The sequence below is a fragment of the Papaver somniferum genome, chromosome 5, assembly GCF_003573695.1.
Source record: "Papaver somniferum cultivar HN1 chromosome 5, ASM357369v1, whole genome shotgun sequence".
NCBI classification, from domain to species: domain Eukaryota; kingdom Viridiplantae; phylum Streptophyta; class Magnoliopsida; order Ranunculales; family Papaveraceae; genus Papaver; species Papaver somniferum.
Genome location: NC_039362.1, coordinates 1,726,666 through 1,735,114, shown reverse-complemented (window position 1 = coordinate 1,735,114; position 8,449 = coordinate 1,726,666). Strand labels below are relative to the sequence as shown.

The window sequence follows — 8,449 nt, the reverse complement described above, 5'->3', positions numbered from 1 at the left end:
TCAGTTATTAATTGATTGCTTCAAAAAATTCATTAAGAAAAATTAAAACATTTTATGCATCATCCTTCATTTAAAAATTAAAACATTTTATGCTTTTTTCTTGTTTAAAAGACCGGATCTCTGTGTTTTGTGGGTCCTGACTGGTTTTTAACATCTAGTCTTGGAAAAAGTTGCGGTGGTGGTGCAATTCGTGACTTCTCAATTGGTGGTGATCGACTTTTCGCTCTTCATAGTGAGGAAAATGTGTTTGATGTGTGGGAGACTCCATCTCCTCCTCCTAATTGGGCTGTGTAATGACATAAAACACTCTGCACTTCCACGCGGAGGAACCACTATTTTGCTCTTCCTACATATCAAAAGTTTAATTGGTTTATATTCAACTATGATCCTTCCTTTATTTATCTTGTTTTTATTCAGCATTCTGTAACATGAGCCACTCTATTGGTAAATGCAGATTGTGGCGTCTTCAAATTTTAATTTAATTTCTATATAAATTAATGTCTTTGTTTATTTTCGCGTTCAGTTTCATCTTAAGCATTCGAGCCCTCCTCTCTTCTCTTAAGAGGAAAAAATCCAAGACACTCTTCAAGTAGACAAAGGAAGGAATTTCAGATTTAAATGCTTTGGCTACGCTCTATCTTTTTCTGGGTCATGTTCATAGAGCTCCTTTGGGGTACTATTGTTGCTATGCTGTTTTACGGTAAGTAAATCTGCAGTTTACCAACCAAATGATGAGAATCAGATACAAACTAGTACTATTGTTGCAATGCTGTTTCGTAATCTGTTTATATGAGACTAAGTTCAATTGTGTGAATCAGATGCATCTGCAGATACTCTCAAAATCTCTTCTGCAAAAAAGTCCCTCTTTCTCCAAATACTAAATTCTCAAAATCTAATTTGCCTCTTATTTAACCTTTTCATTTTCGGTATGAATAAAGATGAAGGAAAGAACAAAATAAGCTGTGGGAAAAGGTGGCATGAAAGGGACACAACTAAAATCCTCTTATCAATTATAAGAACCTGGACCATCAATCCATATATGACAATGTTTCTACCGCATTTACTGTGAATAAATTTTTTAAGAGAATCCAACGTTATAAATTTATCCCTTACATTTTCTTAGGAAGAATAAGACATCTTAAAAAGAATCTAAAGAAAACCCCACCATTCAACATCTATCTGTGACCTTCAAACACGACAAACAAAGATTGAGAATTAGCAATCAACAGTCTGTTCGACTACTAGGACTGGGTTACGGTCTGAATATAGAATGAAAATCATCTTCAGGAAAATGGATAGTGAACATCAAACCTGTGCACCTAAAGGTAGGTAGTTGATGAGCTGGGCTTAACATATATAATACCTCTTGAAGGTTTCCAGTTTGAGAATCAAACATTGCATCCTTCCAGATTGCAACTTGTAACCAATTTTCAGCATATCCTGATCTTCACTATTAGAGCACTCGTAAAGACTATAAAAGCATTAACTGTACGAAATTGCATCAGCGCTGTACAAAAGAAAGGAAAAAAATGGCAACATAAACTGCACACAAGAAATGATTCCTACTTACCAAAGATTAAGGAAACCCCAACACAATGCATACATATAAATATCATGTCCTAATTATAAACCAAAAAACCAGAAGAGAACTTGTAAGAGCCTAATTTTCTTCTGCTGTTTTTTCTTTGAAACAAACTAACATATGAACAAGTTAACCCATTCCCAGCTACAGAAGTAGATATCCCTAGCTATATTTACATATATGTATAAACATAACTTTTCTAAACTATTTTTTACTAACCTTCTGACGCACACATATACTAAAGTCGCATCAAAATTCTTCAACCAATAGTTCACTATTTACCATCATATAGGCTTTTCTTGAGAGCAGCATTGTAATTTCCATACTGGATATCTGTAGGTGGGCAAATATAGAAAACATACGAAATGGGTCGTGAAACCATCATCGTCTTTGACATAGGAACTACATCTGAAAATGCACCAAAACTTGATTCGTCAAAAGGGAATGACTCTTGCAGAAAAAAGAAGGAATCCCTAGCCAATTTTTCGACCTGCAACAAAAATAACAGACATGAACTCATCATTATAGATATAAACTGGAGGCTTCCACTATCACTGTAAATACTAGGTGGGGACTGCAATACAGAAACTAAAGATATTATCATCCACTGTTAACGCGGGTGAAAAAATTCCACACTTTAATTGGTTATCTAGTTAACAGCATGAGTTCAATACCAAATCTGAGGTCTAGAATTTTGACGACCCCATTTCAGTTTCAAAGGAATACCACGAGATATCAAGGCTGATTGTTACCTGAAGCTGTGAAAATCGAACATTATTCATTGTAAGCACCACAGGCATGTCATATAGGAAGTCTGCTAAAGTCCTGATAGCAAGATACTCAAAAAACTGCTTTAAGAGTATTCGCTGTTTTTCCACGCTTTCAGTATTGGTTTTGCCGAGTTGGAAACTGGCAAACCATAATACGCAGTGTACTTTTTTCCATGGAATACTGTTTTCCCCAGCACCAGAGATAATTGTGCCGTATGGATGACTCAAGCCATGAAGTACTTTCACGCCGCTTAATGAGTTATCAGTTGTGGAGTCATCAGGTACACTTGTAGTGATTATCTTAGCTGGGACACCATGATTAGATAGAGAGGAAGAAAAATGCAGATCATTGTCATCCAAAACAAGAATGCATCCATCAGGAGTTGAGGGTAATAACCGCAGGAAAGAAGCTGCATCAGGTGTTCACTCTCCGGCATACAGAAATTTGGACTAATAGTAGATGACATGGTTGGATCGGCATCGTGAGAAAAGAAACAAGAAGCACCATAGCGACATCCCTGCTCACCAACATCCGTCAGTGTTAAAAGAAAGAAATTTGATGTTTATGTTCTTTTAGCACTATTATACTAGACTAATAAAAGATCATACATACTAATAAAATATAAACTAATACAAAGATATATAAACTCAAACATAATGTTCGAAACAGCTGGAAAAAAGTGAAGATAAAAGGAAACAAATGAGACAAAGTGGGATATACCTGGAGAGAAAAGAAAAATTTGCAGATAGATTTTGGGGCCTGGAGGGAATGAGAAAAAGGACACTCGCTGCCCCTGTTGCATAAACCATTTACAAAGTATCTACAGAGTGGACGTTCCCCATATCGTGCGACACCATGGCAATTATTGGTTTCTGCTCGTTCTCGGCATGATCTTGTGTATGCTCGACTCTCATCTGTTTGTTGACAGCAAACATAGAAATGAACAACCAACAAGGACGACTACATAAATGCACAAGAAGCATATAGTGCACCAAACCTCTTTCAAAACAGTTGCAAACTTCTCAGCAACAAAGTTGGCTTTAAAATCATTGGGAGCAACATATGGCAAAGTTAGGCAGGTTTTTTCCTCAATATCTAGATTCAGAGTAATGTGCTCATCCTCCTTCTCACTCCCAACATCTCTCTATATTGAAGGTATCCAAGGGAACATGTGTGCTCAAACTCGTAAGGATTATAGTAAGAGGGAAGTCCATTAGCTTTAGCCATAAACTTGGGACGGAATCGGTGCATTGAATTTACAATATCATCATCTGCAGGTACAAAAAAACTGAACATTAGAAGATCAAAAACCATGGTAAGAGTTTGACATGAGGAATTGTTAAAGAACCCATACATATTTCTGAAACCTGATGCAGAGATGGCTGCAAAAGATTGTGGAAGGAACACCACTCTTCTTCAAGTTTAGGGAAGAGTATTTCAGTATTATTTGGTTCATCAAACTTGAGAAGGTGCTTCAGCCGCTCCACACGATGCTTGTCCTTCAAAGACAGATCAGTAAAGGATCAGAGAAGCTACTAGAAAATAAACATTTGCATGTAAGAAACATTAATAACTCGGGGCAACGACTTACTTAAAAGCACGCTGCCAGAACTGATATGCACAAAGGTTACCCATGATATTATTTCCTTCTTGCCAGTTAGCACACTACTCTCATCATCCCCCCAAAATAGCTGGCTATATACTCTGCAAACTGAGGATGAAAATAATATATAAAGACAAATTATAACTTCAACTTTCTTACATGTCCAAGCAAAACTCGGAACAAAAAAATTAGATATACCAACTGATCCTGTCCAAATGGACGACGAACGGGCAGAGGATTTGTATCCATCAGTATTCCCATCAGAATGCCTTCACGAAGCAATCCAATATCTCCAAATTTGAGTATCATCACGGAAGCATCAAAGGACAATGTCATACTGGCAAGGAGACGGCCATAAAATGTTGGCTCATATCGCCCCCTATGAGATACGTTTTTCTCCAGAGCCTTAATGTGAACAAGCAAGTTTAGGGCATCTTCTACCACTTCAGGTTCTGGTGGATCAAGGGCCTTCTGCAACAATACTTCAACAAACAAAGAAAATTCAGAACTTAGCACCAAGAGATTAGTACAATCCTAGAACAGCCATCAGTCATGCTAAAGCATGAGGACCTTTGAAACTGAGAAAGACTGCAAACCCCTAGGCAGAAGTTGTAGGTAAATAGTACAACTTAAAATTGAACAGTACTTGAACCAAAGATGAATAGTACTTGAACCAAACTTAAAACTGTCATCAGTGGTTGTTATGGTTTCACAACAACTCATGATTAACTAAATTAATCTTAGGCTTAAGTTAAAACGGGTTATTACTACTCCAGATTCATGTATGGTCAAGGCTCTTAATCATGCACTTAGGATTAATCTACACAAAGTAATGTAGCTTAAGAATCGTGATTATGTCTCAAGTAAGGTGACTAGAAAGCTGAAACGCGCCCAGTCAAATCCCGAGACAAGATGAGAAACTTAAAAGGAAATCATAAGGAGAATTAGGAAACATAGTCCATACCCTTGGGATCATTGATGGCCTTAGAGTCCGCACAGCAAACAAGAAGCACTTGCTGTCGTAAAGATAATCGCAATATAGATGGACGCTCATGATCCGACAACTGATTGAAAAAAGACCTAGTAACCATTCGATAAATTTCCCCATCACAAGTTCGACCTGTCCTGCCTTTACGCTGCTCAGCCTAGAGTCAATTAAAACATAAAAGGCCGTTAGGTTCGGTAGCAATCTCAAACATGGAACCGTTAAGCTTCTTATTACCTGAGACTTTGATACCCACAAAAGTTCTGCTGCATCCTTTTTCCTGTTATTATCCCAAAAGACTTGTAAAGATCGACAAGAATCAATGACAAATGCCACTCCAGGAATGGTAACTGATGATTCTGCAATGTTGGTGGCTAAAATAACCTGTAGTGCAGAATCAAACATTTCAAATTCAGAGAAGCCTCAAATTATAAAGATTTGACTCATGCATGTGGAATGAATAATTTCATATATGTTTTGATACTGTTTATGGAGTAGGACACTGGGACTGAGGAGTAGGTGAAACAAAAAAAGCAGATGAAAAGGAGTAACAAATGCCTGGGATGTGTGCAACTCAGGCGATATCGCTTCAGGTATTATGGAAGCTAACTTAGGTCTGAGATGTGAAATCTATGTGTATATGTCATAGTAACATACGAGGTAGATATTGATACCCACCCACAAAAACAAGCAGTACAGTACGAACCTTACGATGTGACTTCCAAATTTTCATCGTCTTTAAAGCCTGTTCAGTATCAATGCTGCTATGCAGAATGTGCACTTTGAAAATAGAATTCAAAGGGCTTAAAAGGAAATACTGCTGCTCCAGTGAATAGTATGTTGGAAGGAAAACCAGAATACTCTTCTCGATATCAGGTTCATTGTCATGAATATGCAACACCAGACCATGAATGAGTTTGTGCACTTCAGGCTTGATGTCAGCATCAGACGAGATGGAGCTTGGGCCAGAACAGTATGTACTAGACAAGGACTCTGAGTTTAGCCCAAGAAGTTCAGATACCTGGTTAACAATAAGATACAATCACCGTCACAGGATTACCAAGAGATTAGGAAGTGTGACATGAATATTTGCTTAAAACAATATGCATGAGCTGAACACTTCCTGCCATATCTTGACAGGAGTTTCAAAAACTGTAAAAATAACTGGGTCACGCACGTGAAAGCATTATTAATAAATCAAGAAGAAATAGATTTAATTGCCTGTTCAAGATATAAACTTTTTTTTGGAAAATCGTTTGCTCGCCGGAACTTGGAATTGCAAGAACTTCAACCCTTTCATCCCTACCAAGGTCCTTGAAGTAATCTCTGTATCTCGCAGTCTCTGCTGTAGCGGACATCAAAACCAACCTTGCAGAAAGGAAAACTATTAGACAACAAAATATTACCCCAACATACTACATAATAGAGTTAAAGATCTGAAGTAAATCAAAATCGGGGGTCAAAAACAAAACTATAATTCAACATATTCAACCAAAGATAAGCAAGTATAAAGGACTCAAACAGCAAAACATTCCATTAGGAAATCAACTTAATTAAAGCATTAGCACGTGCAGGGAAAAAAAAAGAAAAAAGAATCGCCAACCTCAAATCTTTGTCTTTGAGCATAAACTGCTTCACACATGTAAGAACAAGATCGGATTCCACAGATCTTTCGTGGACTTCATCAAGAATGATAACCTTATATCTGAGAGCTGCGATTCCCTTGTCCCTCATTTCATCTAACAAGACACCAGCAGTTTTGAAAACAAGTCTTGACCTGCGTACGATATCACCCAAAAGAGGAAAATGAAAAAGAAATATGAAAAGAGCAGACCGTATTTCTAGACATTCACAAATGCGGATAGTGACAAAGAAGGTGAAACAAATGTCGATATTATTATATAAGGTATGTCCATTAAAACGTACCCTGGGGACATGACCTTTTTATGTCCAATATGATATCCAACCTCGCCCCCACGTCGCATCTACGAGATTTTGCCACCATTCTAGCAACAGCTACAACTGCAAACCTTCTAGGTTGTGTACATAATAGGTTCCATTCCTTCTTCTAGAAGAAACTGGGACTTGAGAGCTCTTGCCTTCAATAACATAAGAGCAGATAAAAAGCCAGAACAAGTTAAAAGATGAACCAAATCTGACAGAATGCAGGGCAAACAAACACTATCTAAATGCACAACATACTCAACATGAAGAAAAGTAAGAGATATAGATGCAAACAAATATACATTTAATGACAATTGAGATAATAAGAAACATAAACGACAAAACCGTTAGCACAGACTCAATATCTGGAGGTTTATCTTTATAATTAAATGGGACATTATACTCACTCACTTAACAGCTCCTCCTACCATAGGTCCGTAGCAATAGTTTCAGCATTCTTTACATTACACTTCAATGCAAGTACGAAACGAAGCTGATTTTCGAACAAACAATCAATCCTACACTCCAATCATATCCTACTCCACACAACAACACAATTGCATCGTCTAAACTCCTACCTAGGACCCCAAAATAGAAAAAAAAAAAAAAAAAAAAAAGAATCTTAAACCCTAACTACCTCATAAACCAAACAATAATAATTAACTCATCAAAGTAGAAGTAATGCATGAAAACTTCAACAAGAATCCGCGAATCACTCTATGAAACATCAACGCAACTAAAAAACAAAAACAAAAAATAATCAAAATTTTCCAACTACAGTATTGAAATCCACAATACCATCCAAAACCTAAGTACTCAGATCCTTCAAATCATTCATAATACCTTAAATCAACACCAGAATCACAAAATGAAGCAAATTAAATAACATAAAAATCGCTAAACAAACAAAACCATTGCATGAATCATCTACTTGCACATGAATCTACACCAACAAAACAAAATTCAATTGAATACAAACTAAGACGAAGACACACACATAGAGAGCGAGTATATAGAAGTTTTAAAAAGAAGAAGAAGAAGAAGAAGGGGTACCGCAGCCAGTTTCGCCGACGATGAGTGTAACACGATTTTCTTGAACTTTTTCGATGATTTTTTGTTTTAATCCCATTACCGGAAGGTAATTAAACTTTGCATGAAGCTGACGACGTTGGTGCTGATGAAGCTGATGACGATGATCTCGGTGACGTCGCCATTCTTTCTTCTACTCCGTCGTCACTGTCTCTGAACACAGAGAGAGAGAGTGTTGAGAAAAGGGAGAAAAACCCTTACCTTTTCTTTTTATTTTCCCGCTTTTGTAAGTGATTTTATTTTAGTGAAAACTACTGGAATCACCCAACTAAATGGGTTCTATATTTTCAAGCCCCACCAAATAGATTCATTACTATATAAACTCCATAATTAAACTTTTTGATATTTCTAGGCCCAGAATTTTCATTTTCAGGGCTTGATTGTAAAGTACCATTTTCTTAATGTCAGTTTTACCCTTTTAAATATATACAAGAGAAAAATCACAGGATCCATTCATTTCTCCTTTTTCTTTCTC

The 8,449-nt window shown here is 36.9% G+C and overlaps 1 pseudogene; it reads right to left on the bottom strand.

Moving 5' to 3' along the window:
* Positions 1-1,591: 1,591 nt before the first annotated feature.
* Positions 1,592-8,155, bottom strand: LOC113280866 (annotated as a pseudogene).
* Between the last annotated feature and the right edge of the window lie 294 nt (positions 8,156-8,449).